Source organism: Nannospalax galili, unplaced genomic scaffold (assembly GCF_000622305.1).
Source record: "Nannospalax galili isolate Female #2095 unplaced genomic scaffold, S.galili_v1.0 scaffold150, whole genome shotgun sequence".
NCBI classification, from domain to species: domain Eukaryota; kingdom Metazoa; phylum Chordata; class Mammalia; order Rodentia; family Spalacidae; genus Nannospalax; species Nannospalax galili.
In genome coordinates, this window is record NW_008329320.1 from 1493764 (window position 1) to 1500481 (window position 6718).

The following is a 6718-nucleotide window of genomic DNA, read 5'->3' on the forward strand; positions in this document are numbered from 1 at the left end:
AGAGTTCCAGCTGGTCACAGGCAGTCACAGCAATTTTTCCGTTGGTTTTAAATTGGTCAGGGAGGTGGAAATGTGATTCTGACCCCCTGCTGAGCACACTTGGCTGTGTTTGACTTTCCTGGAAAGATTTAGCTGTGTTTTTTAAACGACAGTCCTGTTGGGGGGAACTTTACCTCCTCAGGGGCTCACATTTCCTTTCTTCATCCTGCTTGGCTGGCATTTCTCTTTCTAACTCTGTTACCCATATGTTGTGAGAGAAAACACTGGGGGAATTGTGATGGTTGTTTGTAATTATTAATCATGATTAGTTTAAGCCTAATACCCAGAGCAAAGTGGTGCTGTTGCTTCTGCTTTTTATTGGACATAGAAAAATTGGAATACTTTCCTGTTCAGTGGGTCTGGGGGAAAAGTCCAAGCAGCAATTATGGCCTGTCAGCCCCATCCCACTACTAGCAATGGCTTCCTGGAGTGTGGGTACCATGGCTATACCATATCCAGTTTACAAATGGGGCAGTTTGAGATTGGAGACCTTATGAGCCTTGCTAATGGTGAAGCAAGGTTTTGAACCAAGTAACCTGACTTAAAATCATGTAGTTATGCCTGTTAGCAAGAGCAGGAATAAGACACACAGACACACACACACAGACACACACGCACATACAGACACACAAACAGGCACATACAGATACACACATATGTGGTTGCTGACTGTTCATTCTCAATTCTCACAAAGTGCCTTTCACAATCTTCTACATACTTTTAATTCCCAAGATCACTTGGGTGACAAACCTCACCAGTGTGTTCATGGGTAAGGGACTGCTAGGCAGGGTTTTCTGCCCACGTTGCACAGCTCAAATACTACTGCAGAACTCCTCTGTTGCAGCTCCAGAGATTAAATGCAAATTCCTCCCTCCTTTTACTTTACTTGGAAGGCAGAACCAGCAAACACTGGGGTTAGATGTCAGACAGCCAGCATTTGCTTGTGTAAACGGTCCAGATACAATCTCAAACCCTCAAGTTTAAAATAGCAGCTCTTGTTGTTCTTTGGAAAACAGTCCCTTTGTGAAAAGTCTCTGTTCTGGCGCAGCACAAACAAAGCCCACAAGCACTTCCCAAGGCATAGGGAGATGATTTCCTTCAAAGACACATTCTCCTGGGTTAGTTTTCAGCCCAGCTTGCTCCATGCCTTTGTAAGGGAATTCAGCCTGGTGTACAGAAGACCCATCTTGTTTTTCTCTGGAAAGTGGGATATGGCTATTTCCCCTAGTTACATTTAGAGACATTCTGAGAATATCTTGTATCAAAAGCTTTAAAGTGCTCTAAGCTTACTAGTGATGTAAATATATTAAGGTTTAAAGACACTTTCATGTTTCTAAAAGACTTTTATCAAATCTTCATTAATGAATTTACAAGTAACTCATTCTTCATGCTAAGGAAAAATTTGTAGGCAGACTTCCAACCAGAACTAAGGAGAGAGGTGGGGGAGGGGCAGAAGGAAGGTGAACTGGAGTAAATAATGACAGAGATTCTAAAGCTTCCTGGGAATAGACCTGGGTTTGGCTCCCAGATGACCTTCCAAATTTTTTTTAATTGCACCCAAATTCTGAATATTCAAATGTAAAAATTTAGAGGTCATCTTACTCATCCTTATTTTTATAGATGAGTGTATTTATTGAACATCTGCTATATGCTACTTTCCCAGGGGGTTGAAGGGAGTTGTGTAGGTTCTCACCATTGGAAAGAGGTCACACAGTAGATAATCTTCCTTCTAATTTGCAGGTTTTTACAGAATCAAGGCTTTAGTTCTGGGCTGAGGCAGGCTATAACTCACTCCTAGAATATTTTCCTTGCACATGCAAGACCCTGAGTTCCATCCCAGCACCACAAATATATGCATAAATAAAGGTTTTGGTACTGAGAGAGAGAGTATGGAGACAAATCTAAGCCTTTCTAGGACAGATTTGACTACTTCTGCTGAGCCTTCTCTCCACATCACTCAAATGGGATGTAAGAATGTCTTGTGATTTCTCCAAGGTTCTTGGTTCACAACTGTTCCAGTTTGGTTCTCTATGGCTCTGGTAAAACACTGACCATAACCAACTTGGGGAGGAAAGGGTCTAATTTTTTCTTAAACTCCCAGGTCTCAACACAGCATTGAGGGGAGTCAAGGCAGGAACTCAAGGCTTCTGTCATCCACTCAGACCCACCTGCCCATGGATGCCCACCTTCTACAGTGGGGTGGTCCTGCCTACACCAATCCGAAATCAAAAGAATGCTTCACAGACATGCCCACAGGCCAGTCTGATAGAGGAAACTCCTCATCTGAGGTGTCCTCTTCCCAGGTGTCTCTAGTTTTTGTCAAGTTGGCAAAAACCAACCTCAGTACAGCAATCAAAATATCAAAATAATAGGAGACCCTGGTCTTGCGTACAACATACCTTTTCTCTTCTATAGCCAACAATACCCCGTGGTTTTATTTATATCTGTACAAATGCTTCCTGACATGTGATGTGGTTACTTTCTAATAAACTCATCTTAAGTTGAGCATATTGTTGTCCAAAATGCCCTTAACATATCTAACTTACACTACATCACAGCTTAGTAGCTCTGCCTTCTAGAGTGTAAGTGGTTGCCTCTGTGACCACATAGCTGCCTGGCACTGGGTCCTGCTATGGCTGTCCAACACAGTGAGAGTATTACACCCAATATCCAAGAAGAGGTCAGAATTCAGTCAGCTTTTTGTGCCATCATCAGGAGTCTACTGTGATGTACACAAGGCACCAGGCAACTTCCATGGTCTGTTTTGTTCTTGGTGACTGTGACATCAGCAGGGCAGGCACCTTATCCCACATTGGAGATGGGCTCTGGGTGCACAGGCTTGTAGAAGAAGAGAGAAAATCTATGATCCTTCATCTATTGGTACTTGGAAAAAATAGGCTAAAAAATTTTCTGTTTTTTAAATTTAGGATGAGGCTTCATAGCTACATTATTTTGTGTTGTTTGTAGTAAGTTATATAATCAGCAGATACAGTTGGTAAACACAGCCAACTTTCTGTTTTACAATTTTGAGAGGACCTATGTGATTCTCCACAACTTACTAACATATGTTGATTTCTATAATAAAAATAGTTGTGAGATTACAACAACCAGTGGAAGCTAATTGTGGAAATGAACCTCTGTGGTAGGAGTTTCATGAGGCTTTTTAGGAAAGGCTTTTAGAAATTCAACTGTTCTTAAGGCAGAAGTAGATATAAAGAATAAATGCAGATTAAGCCTTGCTAGCAACATGGATACCAAAAGTTGGAACAATTTAGCCAAGAGGATTGTGTCCAGTGAGCACATATGATGCATGAAGCATTCCCTAAAAACGATATACAGATTGAACACAAACTTTATAAAAACAGGTAAATGTTCTCTCATGCCTTGCTTTTCTTCCTAAGCTGAAGGGAGTTGATCTCTTATTGGCTAACATTTTCTTTTTAACAATTTTAGAAATTTTATTTATTTTTATCTTATGTGTATGAGTATTATACATGCATGTGTGTAAGTGCACCCATGTCATGCAATGACTGTGGAGGACAGAAGGAGGTGTTGGATCCCCTAGAGCTGGAGTTATGGATGGTTGTTAGCTACCATGTGGGTGCTGGGATTCAAACCTGGGTCTTCTGCAAGAAGAGTCCATGCCCTTAACCTCTGAGCCATCTCTCCAGTCCCAGGTTTACATTTCCAAAGCTGTTTGTACTGACAAGCTTCTCATAAATTTTCTCATGAAGTTTCTTCTCTCAGCATTTTGAGTAACTAAAGTTTGTGGTTTAGGTTTTCAATTCTAATTTTAATCAGGGCTTATCATTTGTTTCCACAAACCCCTAGTGTAGGTTGTAATATAATTATACTCTCTCTTTGTCCTCTGGCCTTCCCCCATCTTATTGATATGGATATCTGGTAGGCTGTGGCAGACCCTCCAGAGGTAATATGGATTGCACTTAGACATGGGCCCTGTGGTCAGATTTTGCAGGCACCAATCCTGACATTTCTTTTTGTCTTAGATGAGAGTAGAGATGAAGACAAGTGTATAAGTCCACTCTCTGTGGCTGTCACAAAATACCTGAGCTGACGAATGAATAAAGAAAAGAGGTTTATCCAGTTTACAGTTTTCAGGCTGAAAGCCTAAGATGAAGGTATCCCGTCAGCTCTGCTTCTGCCTTCTGACTGCATGACAAAATACTGTATGGATAGTATCATGGTGGGAGCCAGTGAAGAGGGGTAAATCGCACGGTGGGTGAGACAAGTAAGGAGCCAGGCTTGCTCTGTTTAGGACAACTTGTTCTTATGGAAATTAGCCATGGTTCTGTGAGATCTGCATTAGTTTCTCCCAAGGGCAGCACCCCAATGGTACCCCTTCCTCCTTTACTGGTTTCTCTTTCTCTTATTCTTAGAAATAGCACAGAAACTCTTGCACCCAGTCCTTTCCTCCTATTTATCTGTATTAGGAAAGCAACACAGAAAGTACAAACTTCAAGAGGAAAAACTATTGCTTAAATATGAGCAATAATAATTTTCGTTTTTACTCATTGTCTGAAATGATTTGATATACATCTCACAGTTGCAATTATAGAGAAGACATTATTTTATTATTGTATATCATATTGTTACTTTATCATGTTGTTTCTGTATTCTTGCAGAATTGCCATGTTTATTAGGTATATATCATTTTGATATATCAATTTATATAAAATTTCTGCCTAAAATCATTTTTTTAAAAAGTGCAAGCTTGATTAAAATTGCATTAATATGCTTCTGCTTTATGACAACTTTAATTTAATATAACTGTTTTCTGGGTATAACAAATAAGACATTTTCAACTCTTTATAGTTTTGTTAAAAAATATAATATTTTGTTTTCAATTCTTTTTTTAAATTTTATATTTATTTATTTATCTTTCTATTTATTTTTGGTCTTTTTGAGACAGGGTCTCCCTGCAGCTCCAACTGGCCTGGAACTCACTATTTTTTAAATGTAGTTTCTTTTAAATTTTACTTCCATTAAATTGGTCAGTAATGACTTTTGGAAAAACAGCGTTAGAAAACAATTTGTTTTAATGGAGATGCAGACACTTGCATGTGTACTAGCATACTGAGAAGACATTCCATTTTGTCTGAACTTCTGACAAGATTCTAAGTATGAAGGGGACAAGGAGACTAACTTCCCAAACATTTGCAAAGAAAAAAAAAATCCAGTCCTTGTGTGCAGGGATTGCGAAGATGTGGTATGATCCTCTGCTTATCACCTTTCTTGTGTGTATGTGAGTATGGCTTAAGGATTAGTGGAAAAGAAGTGGTTGGGGGAGAGAGGGAACTGTTTCTCACTGTTCCTCAGTGTCAGGACAAGGGAAGGACCCTTCAGAGGTCTCAGAGGTTTCCATATGGGTTTGGGGAGCATCAAGAATTCAGGTTCATCTGGGAGATATAAAAAGTAAATAAAGGTAAACCTTATCTGAGAACCAACTGGTCTTTGCCCAAGATTTATCTACATGACACACAGCAATTAAAAATACCAGACTGGTGGAACTAACCTTCTTGGGTGTTTAACAGACATACTTTGAGGCCTATAATAATTTGGTCAGAGGGACATAAAGGACACTTTTTGCTCCTTGCCCTCCTAGGTCAGCTAGTTCCAGGGGACTATGAGCATCTCTCAAGATGTCCTATAATGAGGGTAGGTCACCTGTCCTCTTGATCAAGGAGGCCAAGGAGACCCCACCAGATGAACTTGAACCAGTGTCCAGTCTATAAAGAGGAGGGTTAACACAGAGGAATCATTTCCTCCATGCTCCCAAGCGAAGCCAACCATGGTCGAGCAGGACCTTTGACTTATTTTCATGTAGGTGGAACTGGTAAAAGAAAGGAGCCAGGGGCTCCTCCTAAGCCCATGTGACCCCTAAGGAACAGATCCTCATATGACCTTAAGAGTAAAAACAAATCGGTTTATCTGGACCAAGTGTATGGCCTTAAACACCCAAAAAGAAGGTGTAACCAAAGATTAAAGGGGCCAATATAATTTCATAACAGTCCATATGTATAGCTAAAGGCTACATAACAAGCAACAATGCCAGACAGGTGATACCTTCTTTTGAGTTGTTGGCCAGGGTGGCCAAAGGGATTCCCAGATAGTAACCCAGCATAGAACTGGGAAAATGAACAGCAGACCCCAATCTTATCCAAAAGAATATTAACAACTGACTACTGCCAGATGAGGACCAGCTGACCTTCCTAAAACAAAGACCTCTAGATAGGCTGACTAGATTCACCAGAAGGGCAAGTAGTGGGGAATGGCTGGGGGTGCCAACAACACAGCAGACAGTAGCAGGGATATCAGAGTATAGGGGCTCTAGTGGGGGGAGGGAAGCTATGGGAGTGTGCTATCTGGAAAGTGGGTGTAAAAATAAATAAATTTAAAAAAATAGTAATTCTTAAAAGCATAAAAATTTGCTCCTTAATGATTGGTGGATGTGAAAAACATTACCACTGAAATCAACCTGATGACTTTAAATCCATGCTCAGATGCCAAGGAGCTCAGAAAGTAACCGACTGTGACTAGTAATAATCAGATATATAGAGATTAGAAATGCATGTGCATCTTAGTGTCAATTGGATTGAAAATGAATTTATCTGCATGAAACTGTGTATTTTAATAGTGAAATGGAGATCTTTTTTAAAGT

At 40.1% G+C, this 6718-nt stretch overlaps 1 protein-coding gene across 1 annotated transcript in view; it reads left to right on the top strand.

The window, feature by feature from the left end:
• Positions 1–6718, top strand: part of Adamts12 (ADAM metallopeptidase with thrombospondin type 1 motif 12) — a 419706-nt gene that overhangs the window by 726 nt on the left and 412262 nt on the right. The window lies entirely within an intron of this gene.